The sequence below is a fragment of the Lepidochelys kempii genome, chromosome 1, assembly GCF_965140285.1.
Source record: "Lepidochelys kempii isolate rLepKem1 chromosome 1, rLepKem1.hap1, whole genome shotgun sequence".
NCBI lineage: Eukaryota > Metazoa > Chordata > Testudines > Cheloniidae > Lepidochelys > Lepidochelys kempii.
Window position 1 is genome coordinate 183,838,202 of NC_136380.1, and position 24,559 is coordinate 183,862,760.

The 24,559-nt window shown below is 41.2% G+C and overlaps 1 protein-coding gene across 3 annotated transcripts in view; it reads left to right on the forward strand.

The window, feature by feature from the left end:
* The window catches only part of CADM2 (cell adhesion molecule 2), a 1,024,844-nt gene that overhangs the window by 221,283 nt on the left and 779,002 nt on the right, over positions 1-24,559 (forward strand). The gene's annotated exons all lie outside the window — the stretch shown is intronic.

A 24,559-nucleotide genomic window follows, 5' to 3' on the forward strand; every position in this document is an offset into this window, starting at 1 on the left:
AAGCATGCTAAGTTGGTTTCAGGTTTACCTGTTAACCTACTTAAGATGTTCAGCAAAAACAGGAAACAAAGTGTTTGTATTAAGTGATGAATACCATTCTGAATGAGCATGGGACACAGATAATGGAAATGAAATGAGAGGCTGGGGAGCACCATTTTGTGGGGTGTGTTTATGCCAATGGTGTGAGTTTGGGAGAGAGGAATAAAAGAAAACATTAGATATCTCGAAAGAAGGACAGGAGACACTTGATATAGATTTAAATCAGGATGCAACTTCATTATATAGATGTTTGGGACTACCCAGCAGATAAAGTATACAGTGCAGGCAAATCCATGTTAATTCAAATCATTACACAGGGCTTCCCCTAGCCCCCTTTCATTTTCCATCCAGGTCCCCCTGCTAGCCCCTGGTTTGGACCTTACTATCCATCCCCCTCATAGGAGGGTTAAGGTGGGGTATAAGAACTGGGGGGTGGGGAGGGGAGCGGAGTTGGCTCCCTGTTGTACCAATCATAGGAGTCCCTGTTCTGTTCCTATATCCAGCACCTCCTTTTAAGTCCTTTACCAGGCCATTTATCTGGTCACTGGATGCCTTCCCTATGGAGTACCTGCACTGGACATCCGCCACAAGGAGACACCAGAAATTAGCTTGGTTGCCTCAGCTTACCTGCACAAACAAGGCTTTTTCATATTCCCTTACTTAGATTACTGTATCCTCAAGGCCACATCCAAATCCAATGCAGTTCGCACCATATGAAAAAGGATGTACCTTTTCTCAAATCTCATTCTTCAAATACATGTTCAAAAGCTGATACTGTCACTGGTACAACATCTGGAGAGTATTGGGGCACACCCGGATGTGAGACAGGCCAGAGCCTTCCTTCCGACTCACAGATTTTGTACAATAGTCAACCTTGTATCCACTGTGAGAACCAGCCCGCAGATCTCTGCCAGGATGTGTCCCAACTGCTTGGCCATATGGCAGCAGCCATGTTCATTGTAAAATATGCCAGTGGCACATGTGCTGTCTCCAGGTGTGGCTTTACACAGTGTATGTACCTCAGAGACAGTCTTCACAAACTTCTGTCCATGCCTATCAAGATCAAGGACTCACTACACTGATGGACACAACCTCAAAATGTCTGTATGGTGGTCCCTTTTTACTCCAACAAGCTCCAGCCCTGATTCTAACAACTGATACCACCCTAATAAACTGGGGAGAAAACCTTCAGATCCATATAGTGCAAGGAAGGTTGTTCCCCACAGAATCCTCCATGCACATCAAACTTCTAGAACTACAAGTGGTTCACAACACGTGCCAACATTTCCTATCACTGATCAGGCATTGGACAATAAAAGTAATGACAGATGATATCACCTGCATGTTCTACATCAACAGATAGGGCAGAGCAAGGTCCCTCACCTTATGCTCAGAAGAGCTGAAATTGTGGAACTGGTGTATCAAACACGACATCGTTTCGGCTGCATACCTGCCTGGACACCAGAACACCACAGCAGACTCACTGAGCAGATGATTCTCACAAGACCACAAGTGAGAACAAGATATATAAGAGTCCTTCAGTACATATTCCCCCTCTCAGGATTTCCCCAAATACATTTCTTTGCCACACCAGGGAATGCCAAATGCCCTCAATTTTGCTCACAAGCAGGTCTAGGCCGCGGGTCTCTGGGAGACCCCTTCCTTATTATATAGGATGCTCCACTACACTTCATCTTTCCACCTGTTACCCTCTTGTTCAAGGTACTTCACAAAATATGGGTGGAAGAAGCCTGAGTCATCCTCATAGCCCCAAAATGGCCACAATAAATTTGAAATCCTTACCTCCTACACATGACAGTATGTTCTCTGGTCACCCTGCAATTGATTTCACGCCTCCTCTTGCAGAATGTGGGCTGAATCCTCAATCCCAATCTACATCTCCTTCATCTGAAGGCATGGCTTCTTCATGGTTTCGGGATTCGGAAATGACCTGTTCAGGCAGTAAACAATGTTCTCTTAAATAGCAGACATAACACAACTCGCTGTACTTATCTCCAAAAATGAAAAAGATTCCAATCTTTCCTACCAATCATGTCTCAGCAATGAATGTCCCACTACTATTCATTCTAGATTGTATTCTAGATCTTAAAAGATTGTGCCTATCTACAAGCTCCGTTTGTGTGCACTTAGCTGCCATCACAGCATTCTACCCCAAGATAGATGGTTATTCCGTATTCACCCATCTGCTCATGAAGACATTCACCCTCACTTATGACATCCCACCTGATCCTTTGAACCTTTACCTTCACTTATGACATCCCACCTGATCCTGGGATCCCAACCTAGTCTTGCGCTGTCTCACCAGGCCACTGTTTGAGCCCATGCCAATATGCTCTTCCTTTCATCTTTTCATGAAAACAGCATTTCTCATAGCCATCACATCTGCTCAACAAGTAGGAGAAATAGGGGCTCTCGTGGCATACCCAATTTTTTATATGGACAAATTCACATTACACACACATCCAAAATTCCTACCCAAGGTGCCATCCTTCCATTTGAACCAACCTATCTACCTTCCCTGCTTCTTCCCAAAGTCACATAGCAACCACCATGAAGCGATGCTATACACCTGGGACGTTAGGTGAGCATTGGCCTTTTACCTCGATAGAACTGAATCGCCGTGCTTATTCCTCTCAACCACCGAACAACTGAAGGGAACCGCTGTATCCAACATCTTTCCAAGTGGTTCTCACAGTACCTTTGTTATCAACTGCACAACCAGTTACTTCCACCTTCACTACCTTTCTCAACAATGTGCAGATCACTGACATTTGAAAAGTAACTACCGGGCCATCTGCAGACCCCTTTAACCAAAACTATGCAATCACCCATGATGCAGCATTAGATGCCCTACTAGGATGCACCATCCTCTCCTTATTGGATGCTACTCTGAAGCCCCAGCTTTTCATCTAGGGGCACTGCTCTACAGTCGCATACACCCACAGGAACAGTACTTCAAGAAGAAGAAATCAATGTGCAGTAACTGACGTTCTTTAAGGTGTATTCCCCTGCCGTTGCTCCATTACCTGGCCTCCTCCCTTCTGCTTTGGAGCTCAAAGATAAGCTCTGTGGTAGGGAAGGAACGGAGGGTGGTTGCATCTCACAGCACTATGTATAGATGCCGCCCATGGCACAAGACGGGGGGGCAGTACTGCTACCAAAGATCTCTGATCCCAGGAGCAGGAGATGCTGCTACACCTACAGTGGAGCATCCATAGGGACATGCATCTTGAAGAACATCAGTTACTGCACATAGTAAGTACCCCTCTCTTGTGTGAGATCCCTTCATAACTCTTCACAGTCAGCTTTGGACTTAACCATCCTGAGTAATTTAGGATCATCTGCAAACTTTGCCATTTCACTCTTTACCCTTTTTTTCTGATCATTTTATGAATATGTTGAACACTGGTCCCAGTACAGATCCCTTGGGGAAACCCCTTTATATACCTCTCTCCACTGTGAAAACTGACCATTTATTCCTACCCTTTGTTTCCCATCTTTTAAACAGTTACTGAGCCACGAGAGGACCTTCCCATTCAGCCCATGACTGCTCTCTTTGCTTAAGAGCTTTCAGTAAGGAACCATGCTGTCATAAATATAAAGGGAAGGGTAAACCCCTTTGAAATCCCTCCTGGCCAGGGGAAAGCTCCTCTCACCTGTAAAGGGTTAAGAAGCTAAAGGTAACCTTGCTGGCACCTGACCAAAATGACCAATGAGGAGACAAGATACTTTCAAAAGCTGGGAGGAGGGAGAGAAACAAAGGGTCTGGGTCTGTCTGTAGTCGTCTTGGCCAGGGACAGAACAGGAATGGAGTCTTAGAACTTTTAGTAAGTAATCTAGCTAGGTATGTGTTAGATTATGATTTCTTTAAATGGCTGAGAAAAGAATTGTGCTGAATAGAATAACTATTTCTGTCTGTGTATCTTTTTTGTAACTTAAGGTTTTGCCTAGAGGGGTTCTCTATATTTTGAATCTAATTACCCTGTAAGATATCTACCATCCTGATTTTACAGGGGGGATTTCTTTATTTCTATTTACTTCTATTTTTTATTAAAAGTCTTCTTGTAAAACACTGAATGCTTTTTCATTGTTCTCAGATCCAAGGGTTTGGGTCTGTGGTCACCTATGCAAATTGGTGAGGCTTTTTATCCAACATTTCCCAGGAAAGGGGGGGTGCAAGTGTTGGGAGGATTGTTCATTGTTCTTAAGATCCAAGGGTCTGGGTCTGTAGTCACCTAGGCAAATTGGTGAGGCTTTTTACCAAACCTTGTCCAGGAAGTGGGGTGCAAGGTTTTGGGAAGTATTTTGGGGGGAAGGACGCATCCAAACAGCTCTTCCCCAGTAACCAGTATTAGTTTGGTGGTGGTAGCGGCCAGTCCAAGGATAACGGATGTAATATTTTGTACCTTGGGGAAGTTTTGACCTAAGCTGGTAAAGATAAGCTTAGGAGGTTTTTCATGCAGGTCCCCACATCTGTACCCTAGAGTTCAGAGTGGGGGAGGAACCGTGACATGGTGGCACAGTGGTGGGATTAACCTGAAATCATTTTGAGATCCAGTTGAGATTTTTTGGAACTAGAAATACAGATTTTAAAAAGGAATTTTTAGGAAGTCCAGAAAGCAGCTTTGAAACTGAAAGCAGCTTGGTTTCTCTCTGCTTTGTGGCCAAGCAGAGACAAAAGGGGATTATCTTGTGAATTGCAGGTTTTCTTTGCCTGGAGGCAGGGTACTTAACTCCTGCAGGGAAATTCACAGTCTTCCAACCCAGAGGTTTTTTTTTTCTTTTCTTCCTAAAAGTAAATAGGGGGTGTGTGCTCTACCCATTTGCCTGGAGACAAAAGTGGCAGGGTTTTTTTTAGGATTTTGATTTTTTTTTGTTTTACAAGGAGCACAGGTTTGAAAAGAATTTTTTTTTTCTTTGGGCTGGGTAAGCAGGTTTCCAAGTAGTTGGAGGTTTTTTGCTTTAATTTGGGCCCAGAGCAGAGACAAGGGAATTGTCTTTTTCTGTAGGCTGACAATCACTATCAGAGAATAGGTATTCTATTCCAGCACAGCAAAATTTTACAGCCAAGTTTTGTTTCTTTATTTCTAAACCTCGGGTGTAAAGTTAGTTAAAAACAGAGAGGTTAGAATGGCCAAATCCTCGGCTCGACTACAGCTGCTATTAGCCAAATTTCAGGCTGAGGAAAAACAAAGGGAACATGAAAGACAGATAGAACTCATGCGGCTGGAGAAGGAGGTACAGGAGGCTGCCCACAAGAGGGAAATGGAGGCAAGGAAGCATGTGGAGGAGATGGAGAGGATAAAGGCCCAGCAGAATATACCAACAAACCCTAGCAATCCTTCTCCAGGTACCACTTCCCATCCCAGAAAGTTCCCCACCTACAAGGCAGGTGATGATACTGAGGCCTTCTTAGAAAACTTCGAAAGGGCCTGCCTTGGGTACAACATCTCTACTGACCAATACATGGTAGAGCTGAGGCCACAGCTCAGTGGACCCTTAGCTGAGGTGGCAGCTGAAATGCCTAAAGAGCATATGAACAAGTATGAACTGTTTAAATCCAAGGCGATAGTCAGAATGGGGATAACACCCGAGCAGTCTCGTCGGAGGTTCCGAGCCCTAAGGTGGAAACCAGACATGTCATTTACCCGACATGCCTACCACATTGTGAAACATTGGGATGCCTGGATATCAGGAGCAAGTGTTGAATCTCCAGTAAATTTGCCCTTCCTAATGCAAATGGAACAATTCTTAGAGGGTGTTCCTGAGGAAATAGAAAGATACATCCTAGATGGGAAACCCAAAACTGTAATCGAGGCAGGAGAGATTGGAGCCAGATGGGTGGAGGTGGCAGAGAAGAAGAAAACTGGTCGCAGTTGGAGCGGAGACCAGAAGGGACCACCCCAGACCACACCCTATTACCGGGGGCCGCCCAAAGCCCCACCTACCTCCCAAAGAACCCTCCAGACCCCTTATCGTCCCACCACCCCGTTCTCCAGCAACCCACCTCGCCCCGGTGACCCGTCAGCTGGACGATGTTTTAAATGTAACGAGCTGGGGCATGTAAAGGCCAACTGCCCCAAGAACCCCAACAGATTACAGTTCATTGCACCGGAATCACACCAGAGGTCCACAGGCCCAGATACCTCCCAGATACCCTTGGAGCGGAGGGAAACTGTGAGTGTGGGCGGGAAGAAGGTCACCGCGTGGAGGGACACCGGAGCACAAGTGTCAGCTATCCATGCTTCCTTAGTGGACCCCAATTTAATCAACCCAGAGATCCAAGTGACGATTCAACCCTTCAAGTCCAACTCTTTCAATTTGCCTACAGCCAAGTTGCCTGTCCAGTACAAGGGCTGGTCAGGAATGTGGACTTTTGCAGTCTATGATGATTATCCCATCCCCATGCTGTTGGGGGAAGACTTGGCCAATCACGTGAAGCAGGCCAAGAGGGTGGGAACGGTCACACGCAGCCAGGCTAAACAAGCCGTGGGGCCTAGCTCTGTTCCGGAAACTTCTATCAGGGCCCGGTCAGAGGTGATGGACCCGGACCCCAGGCCAATGTCTGCAACAGCAGTAGTGGATCCAGTCCCAGAGACCCAGACGGAACCAGTCCCAGAACCGGAACCAGCCAAACAACCAACACCAGACCCCGTGCCAGCACTGAATCCAGTACTTGCAACCTCAACACCAGAGGGCCCCACCGAACCTGAACTGGCAGCAGCCGATAACCCTACACAAGAGGCTCAGCCGGAGCCTGAATCCCAACATAGTGCACCAGCGGAGAGCGGTTCACAGTCAACAGAAACAGCTCCATCCCCTATATCGCTTCCAGAGGGACCAAGCCTATGTCCCCAATCCAATGAGGAACTGATGTCTCCAGCATCAAGGGAACAGTTCCAGACCGAACAGGAAGCAGATGAAAGCCTCCAGAGAGCGTGGACGGCGGCACGGAGCAACCCACCGCCTCTCAGCTCTTCTAATCGATCCAGAGAATTAAAGGTTTGTCAGTTTACAGCCCAGGGAGGAGACGGCGCTGAGTGGCCTGAAGGTGTCTATTACGAAGGGAAATGTGCTGGTGGTGTGGAAGAGGTGAACCTCTCCATGACCCTTGGGCGTATGCAGCGACAGCAGATCCAGGAGCTGTGCACTAGCTACGCGCCAACGTTCTCAGCCACCCCAGGACTGACTGAACGGGCATACCACTCCATTGACACAGGTAATGCTCACCCAATTAGGGTCCACCCTTACCGGGTGTCTCCTCAAGCTAAAACTGCTATAGAACGGGAGATCCAGGATATGTTACAGATGGGTGTAATCCGCCCCTCTGAAAGTGCATGGGCATCTCCAGTGGTTCTAGTTCCCAAACCAGATGGGGAAATACGTTTTTGCGTGGACTACCGTAAGCTAAATGCTGTAACTCGCCCAGACAACTATCCAATGCCACGCACTGATGAACTATTAGAGAAACTGGGACGGGCCCAGTTCATCTCTACCTTGGACTTAACCAAGGGGTACTGGCAGGTACCGCTAGATGAATCTGCCAAGGAAAGGTCAGCCTTCATCACACATCTCGGGCTGTATGAATTTAATGTACTCCCTTTCGGGCTGCGAAATGCACCCGCCACTTTCCAAAGACTTGTAGATGGTCTCCTAGCGGGATTAGGAGAATATGCAGTCGCCTACCTTGACGATGTGGCCATATTTTCGGATTCCTGGGCAGACCACCTGGAACATCTACAAAAAGTCCTTGAGCGCATAAGGGAGGCAGGACTAACTGTTAAGGCTAAGAAGTGTCAAATAGGCCTAAACAGAGTGACTTACCTTGGACACCAGGTGGGTCAAGGAACTATCAGCCCCCTACAGGCCAAAGTGGATGCTATCCAAAAGTGGCCTGTCCCAAAGTCAAAGAAACAGGTTCAATCCTTCTTAGGCTTGGCCGGTTATTACAGACGATTTGTACCGCACTACAGCCAAATCGCTGCCCCACTGACAGACCTAACCAAAAAGAAACAGCCAAATGCTGTTCAGTGGACCGGAACGTGTCAGAAGGCCTTTAACAAGCTTAAAGCGACACTCATGTCTGACCCTGTACTAAGGGCCCCAGACTTTGACAAACCGTTCCTAGTAACCACAGATGCATCCGAGCGTGGTGTGGGAGCAGTTTTAATGCAGAAAGGACCTGATCAAGAATTCCACCCTGTAGTGTTTCTCAGCAAAAAACTGTCTGAGAGGGAAAGCAACTGGTCAGTCACTGAAAAAGAATGTTATGCCATTGTCTACGCTCTGGAAAAGCTACGCCCATATGTTTGGGGAGGGCGTTTCCACCTGCAAACCGACCATGCTGCACTAAAGTGGCTTCACACCGTCAAAGAAACTAACAAAAAACTTCTTTGGTGGAGTTTAGCTCTCCAAGATTTTGATTTCGACATCCAACACATCTCAGGAGCTTCTAACAAAGTGGCTGATGCACTCTCCCATGAAAGTTTCCCAGAATCAACTGGTTAAAATCGTCCTTGGGATGTGGAAAATATTGTTAGTCTTTATGTACTTGGTAGTATATTTAGAGATGCATGTGTCTTATTAACTCTGTTTTCCTAGAGCTCCAGGAAGAAATCCCAGCCAGTGTTTCACCCTAGCTGAGATTTGGGGGGCGTGTCATAAATATAAAGGGAAGGGTAAACCCCTTTGAAATCCCTCCTGGCCAGGGGAAAGCTCCTCTCACCTGTAAAGGGTTAAGAAGCTAAAGGTAACCTCGCTGGCACCTGACCAAAATGACCAATGAGGAGACAAGATACTTTCAAAAGCTGGGAGGAGGGAGAGAAACAAAGGGTCTGGGTCTGTCTGTAGTCGTCTTGGCCAGGGACAGAACAGGAATGGAGTCTTAGAACTTTTAGTAAGTAATCTAGCTAGGTATGTGTTAGATTATGATTTCTTTAAATGGCTGAGAAAAGAATTGTGCTGAATAGAATAACTATTTCTGTCTGTGTATCTTTTTTGTAACTTAAGGTTTTGCCTAGAGGGGTTCTCTATGTTTTGAATCTAATTACCCTGTAAGATATCTACCATCCTGATTTTACAGGGGGGATTTCTTTATTTCTATTTACTTCTATTTTTTTATTAAAAGTCTTCTTGTAAAACACTGAATGCTTTTTCATTGTTCTCAGATCCAAGGGTTTGGGTCTGTGTTCACCTATGCAAATTGGTGAGGCTTTTTATCCAACATTTCCCAGGAAAGGGGGGGTGCAAGTGTTGGGAGGATTGTTCATTGTTCTTAAGATCCAAGGGTCTGGGTCTGTAGTCACCTAGGCAAATTGGTGAGGCTTTTTACCAAACCTTGTCCAGGAAGTGGGGTGCAAGGTTTTGGGAAGTATTTTGGGGGGAAGGACGCGTCCAAACAGCTCTTCCCCAGTAACCAGTATTAGTTTGGTGGTGGTAGCGGCCAGTCCAAGGATAACGGATGTAATATTTTGTACCTTGGGGAAGTTTTGACCTAAGCTGGTAAAGATAAGCTTAGGAGGTTTTTCATGCAGGTCCCCACATCTGTACCCTAGAGTTCAGAGTGGGGGAGGAACCGTGACACATGCCAAAGGCTTTCTGAAAGTCGTAGTACACTGTGTCCACTGGATCACCCTTGTCCACATGTTTGTTCACCCCTCAAAGAATTCTAATAGATGGGTGAGGTATAATTTCCCTTGAAAAAAGCTGTGTTAACTCTTATTCTGTTATTTACTATAGTTTCAACCAATTTACCTGGTACTGAATTTAGGTTTAGCAGCCTGTAATTGCCAGGATTGCCTCTGAAGCCTTTTAAAAAAAATTGACATCACATTCGCTATCCTCCAGTAATTTGGTACAGAAGCTGATTTAAGCAATGGGTTACATACCACAGTTTATAGTTCGGCAGTTTCATATTTGAGTTTCTTCAGAACTCTTGGCTGAATGCGATCTGCCCTGGTAACTTATTACTGTTCAATTTGTCAATCTGTTCCAAAATTTCCTCTACTGATACCTCAGTCTAGGACAGTTCCTCAGATTTGTCACCTAAAAAGTATGGCTCAGGTGAGGGAATCTCCCTCTCATCCTCTGCAGTGAAGACCAATGCATTGAGCTTCTCCGCAACAGCCTGGTCTTCCTTGAGTGTTCCTTTAGAATGTCGATTGTCCAGTGGTCCCACTCATTGTTTGGCATGCTTCTTGCATCTGATGTACTTTAAAAATGTGTTGTTAGTTTTTTGAGTGTTTTGCTTGTTGTTCAAATTCTTTTTTGGCTTGCCTACTTATACTTTTACACTTGATTTGCCAGTGGTATCCTCCTTTCTGTTTTCCTCAGTAGGATTTGACTTCCAATTTTTAAATGATGACTTTTTGCCTCTGCTTCTTTTACTCTGTTGTTTAGCCATGGTGGCATTTTTTGGTCCTCTTACTATTCCTTTTCATTTGGAGTATGTGTTAAATTTTGAGCCAAAATTGTGGTAGTTTTTAAAGATTTCCATGCAGCTTGCAGGCCTGGCACTCTTGTTACTGTTCCTTTTAATTTCTGTTTAATTAGCTTCCTCATTTTTCTGTAAAAAAAGTTCTCCTTTTTGAAGTTAAATGATACCATGGTGGGCTTTTTTGATATTTACCCTCCCACTAGCAGGATGATAAATTTAATTATATTATGGTCACTATGACTGAGTGGGTCAGCTGTATTCACCTCTTGGACTAGATACCATGGATTAAATCAAGAATTATTTCTGCCCATGCGGGATTCAGGACTAGATGATCCAGGAAGCAGTCATTAATGGTGTCTAGAAACTTTATTTCTGCATCACATCCTGAGGTGCCATGTGCCCAGTCCATATAGGGTTGGTTGAAATCCACCATTATTATTGAGTTTTCTATTTTTATAACCTCTCTAATCTCCCAGAGCATTTCACAATCACCATCACTGTCCTTGTCCGGTGGTCAGTAGTATATTCCTATTGCTACACTCTTATTATTCAAGCATGGATTTCTATCTATAGAGATTCTATGGCACTGTTTTATTCATTTAAGATTTTTACTATTTTTGACACTGTTTCCTTCACATATAGTGCCATTCCCCCAAAAGCATGACCTATTCTGTCATTCTGTATATTTTGTACCCTGGTTTTACAGTGTCCTATTGATTGTCATCATTCCACCAAGTTTCTGTGATGCCTATTATATCAATAGCCTCATTTAATACTAGGAATGCAAATTCACCCATCTTAGTTGTGTCTTGGACCAACTGGCCTGCCAAAATGTTCAAAGGGGAGAAAGAATGCATTCTATAACAATGCAAGATATTTCTTACTTCACTGTAATTAAACCTAAGGTGCACCTGTCAAGGAAAGCTTATGCAGAATTCAAGACTAGATATGTTATATGTAAGTGGATTCCACTTATTAGCATCTTCTTGGTTCCCAGCAACTAGTTGCCATTATATGGAAGTTGTCAATATGCAGAAAGCAGATTTGCAGGGTTTACCCCCAGTGAAGGAAGTACTGGAATGTGCCCTCTGTTTGCAGCTTTGCAAACCTGCCTGTGGGCAGGCCATTAGCAGGGAGGGAAGCTGCTGCCCAGATGGAAGGGTTTTTCTTATGAGAGTGGGGATATTAGGGGCCTGTTAGGAGCTGCACAATACCTCTTCCTGCATTCCCTGTCCTGCCACCTTCAGTCTGGGCTTAGCATGTCCCAGCCCTTCCCTGGCAGCAGCCCCACAGTTCTGGGGGAAGGCACAGCCCGGAGATTGCAGGGAGAGGTACTCCATAGTTCTGCAGATCCCCAGCACCCCCGCTGCCTGTGGAAAGCTGCAGGATCCAGCCTGTAGCCCCTCTCCCTGCTACTGCTCTGCCCGGAGTCTTGCCTCCCAGCCTCTAAGACTTCAGCAAAGGCTCCCCAATTTGGCAGGAATGTGGGCTCCCTCGTCTGTTAACTCCTGTGCGGGTGGTGGGTCCCCAGGCATAGGCAGGTTTATGTGGCTACAAACAAGGAAGGAAGCACTGGGATGTTGTGAGCACTGTGCCAGGCAGGTTTGCGGGGCTACAGCCAGGAAAAGTGCATCCCAGCGCTTCCTTCCCTGGCTTCAGCCCTGCAAACCTGCCTGTGGCTGGGGCCTTTTTTTAAAAAAAGTTCTCAGTAAGTGGCATGCCATTGCCAATGTGCAAATCTCATTAACATTAAAGTCAATGGGATGGGATTGGTCTCCAGCAAAATGTTGCAATTAACTGGAATTTGTTAATATCATGATTGCTATTAAGGAGAATCTACTGCACTATGTGAAATCAATGGATAGAAATTTGAATTGAGTGTTTCCGCCATTTATAGGACAAATCCAAAGTAATGATCTGTCACAACTATGTACAAAACACAGTTATAACTGGTAAATAGTTGAATCTTGTCCTTGGCCTACCCAAAATTCTTTAATAAGCGTGCACTTAAAAACCAGCAGGGTATGATGCAAGGAGATGGAGCTGGCATGTCTGGGCCTGTCACACTCTGGTAACAGAGAAAACAAGGAAAATAGCTTTGGTATACACAAAGGGGTATCAAACCAGCAATGAAGTGAAAAATAGTTGTGCTGACAAAGTGATATGGGAGAAAGGTTGTTGGGGGGGGGAATGAAGGTTTTGCCAGTTTAATAATAAATAGGTATACATAAATAATTACAGTTTGTGACAGTTTTAATGACAAGCCACTCAGGAAGACAAAATTTGCATATTGAGAAGTGAAAAATGTCAGAATGTGAAATGACAGAAGGAAGGGGGTTATTGAGAACAGACAGGCAGCTTGTCTAAATATGCCTAATATTAAATACAGGTGATTATAATATTTGAAATTAAAAATAAAATGTGATTCAGTTATTTTTAAATTGTTAGGCCCTTTCAGCTGCTAAGAACAGTTGTAACATCATGCATGTCCTAGCATTTAAAAGATAACATTCATAGGTGTCACTTGATGTCATTCTACAAAAGAAATACTGTGTAGCTCAGTTGGAAGCAAATACCTCTTTCCCCTTTTAATGTAACTTGGATTCTGAAAATGTTTAAGTCAGAGGCAGTGACAATCTTTAAAATGAAAACAATTTTGAAAGTAATACATGGATGAATTCGTCAATTGCAGTATAATTTATGGGACCCCACCCCCTATCCAACCTCCCTCTCCTCCCTGTCTCCTGACTGCCCTCTCCTGGGACCCCACCCCCTATCCAACCCCATTTTGCCCACGTCTGGGTTAGGGAGTGGGGGTCCTGGGAGGGGGAGGTCAGGGGACAAGGAGCAAGGGGGGTTGGATGGGTCGGAGGTTCTGAGGGGGGCAGTCAGGGGACAGGAAGTGGGAGGCGGTGGATAGGGGGTAGGGGCCAGGCTGCTTGGGGAGGCATAGCCTTCCCTACCTGCACCCCCATACAGTTTTGGAAGCCCGATGTGGCCCTCAGGCCAAAAAGTTTGCCCACCCCGGTATAGACTTTGGTCTGAGCTTTACAATATTTAATGGCTTCAGTTTCTTCAGAAAGAAGGAGAAAAACTTTGTTATATTTTCAAGTCCAGTACGGTACAAAATCAGACAGATCATGAATGTGAGGGTTTTTTTAAGTAAAGAATATTTTATAAACACTTTCGAATTTCATAAAAGACTGAGTTTCATTGAATATTAGGTCGGTTCTCTCATTATCCGAAGCTAGCTTCCCATCCATGGTTTTGACTGACAATAAATATACAATCTATAATATCTCATTTGGAAATTGTTTATTTGTAATTATTTTGAAAATAGTTGAGCTCAAATTAAGTCTATTCTGTTGTCAAGTGCATCTCAGTATTTCTGATAGCAAATCCCATCTGTTAAAGGATTATATTGTTTTTGTCAGGACAAATGTCATGAAAGTACTTTTTAAAAAGCAACCCATTTGTGTATTCACAGTATATGTACATTCACATTTTTTCAACAAATATGTTCATAGTTTTTATCTTTATTTGAAATACTGTGTATTAAAATTAAACAAAACTGGGTTTCCTGATGTTCTGTGTAGTACAGAACAAGACTAAGGCCAGGTCTGTGCTACAAAGTTTTGCTGACGTAGGTATGCCTGTTTATTTTGCCAGTATAGTTTGTCATTCAGGGACATGGTTTCAACTATATCAGCCAAAGAACTGCCTCTTTGCTGGCAGGGGTTGCTGGTATAGCTTTCCTGGCATAGGTATACTGGTAAAGCCTTTGTAGTGTAGGCTAGCTTTAATACTGGTATTTTCACTTTTGAGACAGCAGAAACTTTAATAAATCCAAACAATATAGTTCTTCAATAAAATGGTCATGAAATGAAATGAAATAATCTTTCGGTATTGTCGGCGGCATTCCAAAGTGAGAAAATTAGCTTAACGGTAACATGCCTTTCAGTATATTAGTACAAATGTAAGTATTTATTTTACATCTTCTACTTACATCTGATGCTTTTACAGGAGTATTTGTGTGTGTGTGTGTGTGTATATATATATATATATTTGTATTCAGAAAGCATACAATACATTTTAAAATGTTTCACAATGAATGTAAATAGTTACATGCAGTTCTTTGATTCTGTCATGCCTTTGATATTTTGATAATTACAACTACTTTCTAGTGTATTCGTATTTATAAGTTGTACAGTTGAAAGAAACAAAGTGTGTTTGGAAAAGAATACTCAGAATTATTTGTAGCTATAAGGAAAATTATGCAAAATCAAAATATAAGCATTTAATTATTCACAACGTTATATTTCTAAATAATTCTGTTAATTGCTCTGAAATGATTGTTGAAGGGTTTTTGTTTAGAAAATGAATTCCATGCAGCTCAAACACAAAACTCCACATCTCTGCTTCAAAAATGCTATTGCAAGTGTCTGGTAGTTTCACCCACAGATATGTCAGAGTAGCTTCTGTGCTACATCTGTGTTGGATTAAGCCTTCTCCATCATAGCATCTGTGAAATCCCAACCAGTTGTTGTCATCTGTATTTATATTATAATTCTAGATGATTGGTTATCTGAATAACCTGATTACTTTCACCAGGCCTAAGTGGAAAGTCAGTTGGTACAGAGTCTTAAGTCTAGCATCCCCTAGTCTGTGATATCCCATTTCTAGGAAAGCTAACTGAAAAGATGGTGGCTTGCTCCAATGTCATTTGCTGTATTCCATTTTTTTGGATCTCAATAATTCAAGTTTCAGATCTGCTTATCAAAAAGAAACTTTGGTTAGTTTCCACTTCCTCAGGGCAATGGGCAGTCACCATACCAATATTACTAAATGTTTCAGTGGCTTTAGATTCTTCTGATCACAAGGCTCTGGTGCATCCTGTGAAAGAAGTGGCATAGTTGAATAGGACAGCATCTAAATAAGTCTTACTCATTCTGCTTGGAGACCACACAAAGTATAGTGATGGGCTGTTTCTCCTGCAGGCTTTCACAGTTTTTTTTCTTGTCACCAACATCATTCTGCATTTATGTGATGCTGTAGAGTCACAAAATGGCAGTGGGATAATTTGAGAATTGTCATGGGGTACAGCAGTGATTCCCAAACTTTTGTAGTGGTGAACCCTGTCACATAGCAAGCCTCTGAGTGCGACCCCCCCTTATAAATTAAAAACACCTTTAAATATATTTGACATCATTATAAATGCAGGAGGCAAAGCGGGGGTTGGGGTGGAGGCTGACAGCTCACAAGCCCCCATGTAATAACCTCTTGACCCCCTGAGGGGTCCCGACCCCCTGTTTGAGAACCCCTGGGATACAGAGAATACCTCAGATGGAGCCGTTTTCAAGTTCTCTCAGTAACAGAGAGAAAGCAAGCTCTGGACAAAGGACAGATGGTTTAAGATCAATATGGATAAGTGATTCTGATTGGCAAAGGTGAGGCTTTTGAGTGCATCATGAAATCTGACACTTAATCAGGGCCAGCTCCAGGCACCAGCATTCCAAGCAGGTGCTTGGGGTGGCAGTTTGAAAGGGGCGGCTGTTTTCCCGCCGCGGCGGCAGTTCGGCTGCAGCTTCTCTGTTCCACCAGCCGCACCGGCAAATCAGCGGAAGCCTCTCCCTTTTGCCATCCGTGGCGGCAAATTGGCGGCAGCTTCTCTCTTTTGCCATCCACGGCGGCATTTTTTTTTTACTGCTTGGGGCAGCAAAAACTGTAGAGCCAGCCCTGTGCTTATTCAGCCAAAACAGATCTATTTGTTAATTTGGCAATCTCAGTACTTTCAACTAGTTGCTAGGATGACGGGTGCTATAGTTGTCATGGCAAGTAGTACTTTCTATATATTCCCAGACAAAAACTGTATTAAAATGGAGATACGGTTGAGAGTACATATTAGTAAGTTACGGTAAAGTAAGTTACAGGATACTATTACTATTGTCAAGGTTCCTTCCCAACTCTGAACTCTAGGGTACAGATGTGGGGACTTGCATGAAAACCTCCTAAACTTACTTTTACCAGGTTAGGTTAAAACTTCCCCAAGGTACAAACTATTTTACTCTTTGCCCTTGGACTTCCACTGCCACCACCAAACATTTATCTGGGTTTATTTATTAGGAAAGCGTTGTTTGGAAACGTCTTTCCCCCAAAAATCCTCCCAACCCTTGCACCCCACTTCCTGGGGAAGGTTTGATAAAAATCCTCACCAATTTGCATAGGTGACCACAGACCCAAACCCTTGGATCTTAAGAATAATGAAAAAGCATTCAGTTTCTGAAAAGATGGATTTTAATAGAAGTAAAAAGTAAAAAAGAATCACCTCTGTAAAATTAGGATTGTAACTACCTTACAGGGTAATTAGATTCAAAACATAGAGAATCCCTCTAGGCAAAACCTTAAGTTACAAAAAGACACACAGACAGGAATATCCATTCTATTCAGCACTGCTTAATTTCTCAACCATTTAAAGAAATCATAATCTAACGCATATCTAGCTAGATTACTTACTAAGTTCTAAGACTCCATTCCTGTACTGTCCCCGGCGAAAGCATTACACAGACAGACACAGACCCTTTGTTTTTCTCCCTCCTCCCAGCTTTTGAAAGTATCTTGTCTCCTCATTGGTCATTTTGGTCAGGTGCCAGGGAGGTTATCCTAGCTCCTTAACCCTTTACAGGTGAAATGATTTTTCCTCTGGCCAGGAGGGATTTTAAAGGTGTTTACCCTTCCCTTTATATTTATGACAACTATCCTCAAACTTAACTTTATAAACCTAGGAAATTCTTAATTAAAGTTACACTTAATCCCATTTAGAATTATAAAATGTCAGCCATTTTGGAAGAAGGCAGATTTGGAAGTGGGCTATTCTCAACAGTTGACAAGAAGGAGTGGAAATCACTTTTATAGTGCTAATGAGGCCAATATAAACAAGGTGGCCCATTTCAAACAGTTGACAAGAAGGTGTGAGGATCAGCAGAAGAAATTAGTTTTTGTAGTGACCCATCCACTTCCAGTCTTTATTCAGGACTAATTTGATGGTGTCCAGTTTGCAAATTAATTCCAGTTCTGCAGTTTCTCGTTGGAGTCTAGAGGGCGATCTCTCACTCTCACAGACCTTGGGAGACAGGCCAGTCCTCGCTTACAGACAGCCTCTCAACCTGAAGCAAATACTCACCAGCAACTACATTAGCATTAGCACTACATTAGTGATTTCCACTTCTTCTTGTCAACTGTTGAGAATAGCCCACTTCCACCTTAATTGAATTGGCTCATTAGCACTGACCCCACACTTGGTAAGGCAACTCCCATCTTTTTATATGCTGTGTATTTATACCTCCCTACTGTATGTTCCACTCCATGCATCTGATGAAGTGGGTTTTAGGTCACGAAAGCTCATGCCCAAATAAATTTGTTAGTCTCTAAGGTGCCACAAGGAGTCCTTGTTGTTTTTGCTGATACAGAGTAACACAGCTACGACTATAAAAAAGAAAGAACTTCTTTCAACAAATATTTCTGATTATGCTGATATCCTAGTGAACAAGCTTTTTAAGCAACTGTATTTCATGATATTATGCTGTGTTGATTACTCAGTGTCATGCTATTAATGTGACAGCAAATTGTAGCCATTAGTCGAAAACAGTGAGTTATAGTACTATAAAGTGACCTTGAGACTGGTTTCTAAAATATAATTATAACTGGCATGGTGGCCAAAACAATTGTTATTTCATGACCACTTCTGACTAAATGATAACATGTCATGGTTTTCTTTTTAAATATTACACATTTATCACTTATTAAACAAAATAACGTATTCCCTCAGTTCATGACACACTGTGCCACTAGTATTAAAAAATAAACAAACTGCATGGAGAAGTTGAATATATGCAAGTCAACCCAATCAGGAGGATGTCCATCCTAGGGAATTAGCAACTACATTGACAGTTACGATGGGAAGTTACTGGATAGCTAGGCAGTTAGAAAACTGGAGAAAAGTAATGCAGTACTGATCTTCAAGAAAAGACTGATCCCCACAATTATCCACTTGTGGTCTTTGTTATTTTTAACTGTGGCAGCACCAAAAGGCCTCAACCAGAAACTGGAGCCCTATTGTGCTAGGCTAACTTTTTGGCTCAAATTTTCCATGTTTGGTGTCTGCCTCAGGTTGGATTTTTTTTTTAGTTTTAAGTTTAAGCAAAAATGATTCAGCTGCTTCAGAGAATGAGGTATTTTAAAAATAGGCAGCTTTACCAATGTTTAAAGCATTTCTTTGATCTTTCTTTTAAAGAAAATAATATTGCTTCATTGGCTTGGAACAGGAAGTTAAAATTAGCAGAGACATAGTCCTGCAGTAGGATTGATGCAGGTCATGTTCCTTGTGAAAATCCATCCAAATTTGCCTGGTTGAGCTTGTTATATATTTCCTGAGCACTTTATATATACTGCAACAGCACTGCACATGCTCTGAAACTCTGCTGAGCTTCCTTATGACATCATATTGCTGCTGCCAATTTCCCCCAACAAATATCCTTTGGGTTAGGGGTAGGAACTAGGTGTCTTAGATTGGGCACCCAAAATTAGTGTATACTTTTGAAAATTTGGGCCTTAATCACTCTGCCTCAGATTCCAATGGTCAGAGGAGTAGTAAGTTGCCTCTTAGGCATAAGGATTAATTGGTTAATATGTGTGAGATAGGGCAAGCACCTCTTCACTGGTGAAGGAATATTGCACACAAAGTAAAGATGGAAAAGATATTTCTCTGACGTGGAACAATGCCATGAAGCCACCAAAGTTTTGAGTTCCCTCCTTCTCTTCTAATATCCATCTTTCCTTGAGCATTTCCTCATTCTCACCTTATTCCAGTTTCCAGACTTTCATTCTTTCACTTCAGTCTCCTCCATCCATAGCCGTCATTCTTCTCTCTCTCTCTCCACTCAACATCCCTAAAATACCTTCATTTTCCTTCCATTCTTCCTACAAATTCCACGTCTCTCTTCCCTCATCTTCATGTTGACAGTGTCCTTTTAATTACTCTGGCTCAATTTATAGACAGAGAACTGCATTTTTGGTTATCTGGTGAGGATCGTCCTTTGAATATATTTTTAGCCTTTACACAAGTCACACACATTAATAATTAAATACCACAATTAGTCTGACTATAATTTCATTGAGTGAAGATACTAATGTACATACTAACTAGCACACTCTGTTGGAGAACTCATGCCTTGAAGGTAAATAGCTTTAGTCCCAATGATACTGGCACTCAATTAAGCTTCTATAGTTAATCTCACTGTTGTAATTATAAATCCCCACTTTCAGGAATATGTAATTAACCTTTAAAGGAAAGGGACATCATGAGATAGTTTAAGCCCAAAATGTCATTTTTATTTAAAGGAAACATTGAAACAATTTTATAAAAGTTAGTATTAGTAAGAATAATTGAATGACATTAAAAGAAAGTCCATGAAGATTTATTGTGTGGATTAAAACTTCACAACTCAAGTGTAACCAAGTAGTCTCAACCCAAAGTAAAACAAATAGAATTTGCCAACATTTGTACAGATATTTGCCTTTCAGCTCAAAAACGGTGACTTTGAATTTTATAGCACTACCCCCAAGTTTAAAGTTAAGTACATGCAGAAGTGTTTACAGGATTGAGACCTCAGAGTTTAACAGATTTTTGCTTTCAAACCAAAAAGAAAATTTCTCCTGTAATTGTAATAGCTGTACTCTCTTAATTCCCCCTACATTTACTCTCTTGTGCTGTTGGGCAGGATGGCCCCAATCGTAGTAATATCATTGCTAAAAGTGATGAACTGTGGCCCTGATCCAGCAAAAAATTACATACTTAATTAACTATAAGCATTCAGTTCTGTGGGACTAACCTGCTTAAAGCTGAGTATGTGCGTAAATGTTTGCAGGACTGAGACTTTGAAAACAATAGTTCTCAGAATTATAATCATAATTTTCTTAGGTCCCTCACTAGTATATTTGACAAGTGTTGTCAGAAGAAAATTTTTTTATTCTGCCTTACAGAGACAAAGGTTTAAACTATAGCCAGTCATTCCTGACACGTGTATAGACCTTGTAGAGCAGTTTATGAAAACACATCAGTATTTTGCCATCATTTCTGAAAGTGAGAAACAGGAGGAAATCGGAATGCAACAAGATTAATATGTCTAGAATTCAAACACTGAAGTAATTTGTGGTGCTCTGTAAGTTAGCAATAAAAAGAAAAACAAAACACCTCCATATGTTAAATTATTACTTACAATTATTCCAATTTAAATAATCGATTTTCCAAATGAAAAAAAAAAACCACACAAACCTGTTCAAGACTAATCATGCTGTGCTGGTGTGCTTTTTGTTTCTCTTATTTTGGGGAATAACAACAATCGGCTTAGTTTCACTTTTATTTATAGTCACTTTCATGTTACTTTCATTTTTTTGGCCTTACCCTGTTTCAATTAAATGCAGAAAATCCCTTGAAATTCAAAGGGAGCAGTGACCAACTCTTTCTGAACCTTGTGCACTGGCACAATTGTGTAATATCTGTGTTTAAAACAATGCAAGGGGCGATGTTTGTTTGTGAATGTTTCTACTGAAATACATGTTTTTAAAATTATGGTACTTTTCTATTTATCATAAAATTTTTGGAAAATTTGTATTTATAAAACATAAATCTCTAGCCACATATGACTTAACTATATTCTCATCTAGTAATACACGTGAGGACTTTTCAGAATCCAGGGGTGAAATTTGGACTGCATTGAAACCATTGGGAGATTGCTCATTGACTTCAGTGGGGCCAGAATTTCACCTCTGATTTGTGAGGTGGATCAAACTTCTGAGTATGGAAGCTACATTAATAAGTGGCATTTTCAGTCAATTAATAATCAAAAATTGTCCTTGTGAGAGTTCAAACTCGTTCAAGGGAAGAGTTGAGCTCAGTGTCAACTCAGAAAGCTGCTAGGATTTTTTCCTTCTGACATTTCAGAAAATGCCATGCATTGGCTATACATAAAATTTGTTAAATATTATGAAATGCATTATTATGGAATAATGAAAAAAATGTGTCTGGTTTGGTAAAAACACGCATGTTTTTTCTGGACTGCTTGTAATTCTTTGTGGCTGAGATAAATTTTTGGGACTGGTGGGTGCAATACATAGGATCTCTGAAAAGAGAGGGATTTTTAAAAGTTTTATTTATTAGAAACTAAATTATGTCACTTATGAGGAAGCCTCCATGTTATCTATACTATCATGCTTTGAAGATTTTATTCTGTAAATCTGCAGAAGAACTTGGTATTTTTTAAAATGTTCTTGGTTTTCAAATCTTTATACAGCATGAGTTGTTTTAAGAGGGAATAAAAGAAAATATGTAAATATATTAGTTCATAAAAATATTCTAAAATTGTTAGTTAAAATATGGCATCTCACACCAGGGTTCATGGGAAAGGTTGAAGGCCATGATGGCTAGTCATAAAAGTTCATTAGTTCTGAAACTGTTTTATTAAGTCATAGCTGTAGGCAGTACATTCTGAACACCACATTCTTCATCTGCTTAAATTTGGTTAAAAAAGCTTTGAGGCTGGCTTCCTGGTACAAGTACATAACCAGGGAAAAATCTCACCATTTTGTTTTTGCTTGAAAATATAATTTCACTCATACGTTTTTATGCTCTTCTGCCCCTACTTTACAGTATTTCCAGTGTTTTTATGTCTTAAAATAAACAGCACTCAATTTTTAATCAATCATGTTAAATCTATGAACTTACCATATGCAATATAAATGAATAATAAACAAATTATGCTTATGTTTTTTTCCCCCCCTTAGGTGAGTAACTGGAATTCCTGGTTCTCAAGTATACTTTATGCTTTTCTGTAGTGTGCTGTGGGTAAGTAAGAAAAATATTACATACTGTATTTGTTGTAAAAAGGAATGATTGCTGATAGCAGCATTATTATGCAGTGCTCTAATTGCTAGAATAGTTAGTAGCTATATTATGAATACTATCGGTAGCTTCAGCAAGTGTGACTCGGTGATGTGGAGATGCTTGTATTACAGGAATTATCGAGATTTTCCTTTTTCGGAGTTCTATGTGTAGGCCTCTTTGTCATTTGCAGTAATAAATTTTTGCGTGAACTGAATCAAAGCTTCAGGACATTATAGACTCTATATAGAATTACAGTAGTTTACATGGAGAAAAATAGGATAAAATAGTACATGGAAGTTTGATGTAATCCACAGTGCTGTGTAAATCATATCAATTTGGAAGTTTCATTTTCAAGTTTTTAAAATCTGTGCCTTAAGAAACATTGAATTTGTCTTATATTTCTATCAATGACATTGAGCTTGTATTGTACCTTGACAAAATTAGCCTGTACCTCGGTATAAAATGAGGTCAGCCTGAGATTTTAAGTAAAGTTTATGTTTGTGATGTGATTTTGCCACTTTCTGGTTATCATCTATATCCTAAATGTAATTGTTGTAATTGGAATAATCTATAGTAGTTCACAATTTTTTTTCTAAAAGGCTTTAGATTAAACAAAATCAGTGAATTATTTTTCTCATATGTATTCTAAAATACTCCTCTTTGGTCAGAAAAGCCAGAAATAAAAAAAGTAGATGAACTTCTGGCCCCACTGAAGTCCATGGTAGTTTCGCCACTGACTTCAGAGGAGCCAAGATTCACCCAGTGTGTTGAAAATGGCTTACATAACAGTCAGAAATTAAGATAAATGGTCATATAAATGTAGACAGATACATTAAAATATATGAATTGTATAAGCTACTCAACTATTCCTTTACTTAAATTGGCATCTACATACTAATTAGAATACATAGTTTGAGACTAAAAATTTAAAAACTGATGCTTTGCTTGAGACTTTTGAAGGAACTCAAATATGAAATTGAAAAACTACCAACTGTGGTAAGTAACCTGTCACTTAAATCATGCACCAGATGACTGGAGGGTAGCTAATCTACTGCCTATTTTTAAAATAGTTTCCAGAGGTGATGCTGGCAATTGTGCCAGTAATCCTAACTTCAGTGCCAGGTGAATTGGTTGAAACTGTAGTGAAGAACAAAATAATCAAACACATAGATAAACTGGGGAAGAGTCTTTTGGCTTTTGTAAAGGGAAATCATGCCTCAGCAATCTATTAGGATTTGTAAGGGTGTCAACAAGCATGCAGATAAGGTTGAACCAGTTAATATACTATATTTAGACTTTTAGAAAGCCTTTGACAAAATCCCTCACCAAAGGCTCCAAAATAAAGTAAGTAGTCCTGGGATAAAGGGAAGGCCCTCAGTAAAAAGATGGGAAACAAAGGGTATGAATAAATGGTCAGTTTTCACAGTGGAGAGGGGTAAATATTAGGGTCCCCCCAAGAACTCTACTGGGTCTAGAGCTGTTCAACATATTTATAAATGATCTGGAAAGGAGGGTGAATAGTGAGGTAGCAAAGTTTGCAGACAATACAGAATTACTCAAGATAGTTACATCCAAAGCAGACTGTGAAGAGTTACAAAGGGATCTCAAAAACTGGATGACTGGGCAACAAAATAGCAGATGAAATTCAGTGTTGATAAGTGCAAAGTAATGTGCATCAGGAAGCATGATGCCAACTATACATACAAAGTGATGGAGTCTAAATTACCTGTACCACTCAGGAAAGAGAACTCTGAGTCATTGTGGATAGCTGTCTGAAAACATCTGCTGAATGTGCAGCATTAGTCAAAAAAATAAGTGAAGAGAATGTTAGGAACCATTAAGAAAAGGAAAGATAAAAAGACAGTAAATATCATAATGCCACTTTATAAATCCATGGTGCACCTGCATCTTGAATACTTCATGCAGTTCTGGTCACCCCATGTCAAAAAATATACAGTAGAATTGGAAAAGGTGCAACAGTTATGATTAGGGTTATGGAACATCTTCCATAGAAGGAGAGATTAAAAAGACTGGGAGTGTTCATCTTAGAGAAGAGACAACTCGGAGGGGATATGTTAGAGATTTATAAAATCATGAATGGTGTGGAGAAAGAGAATAGGGAAGTG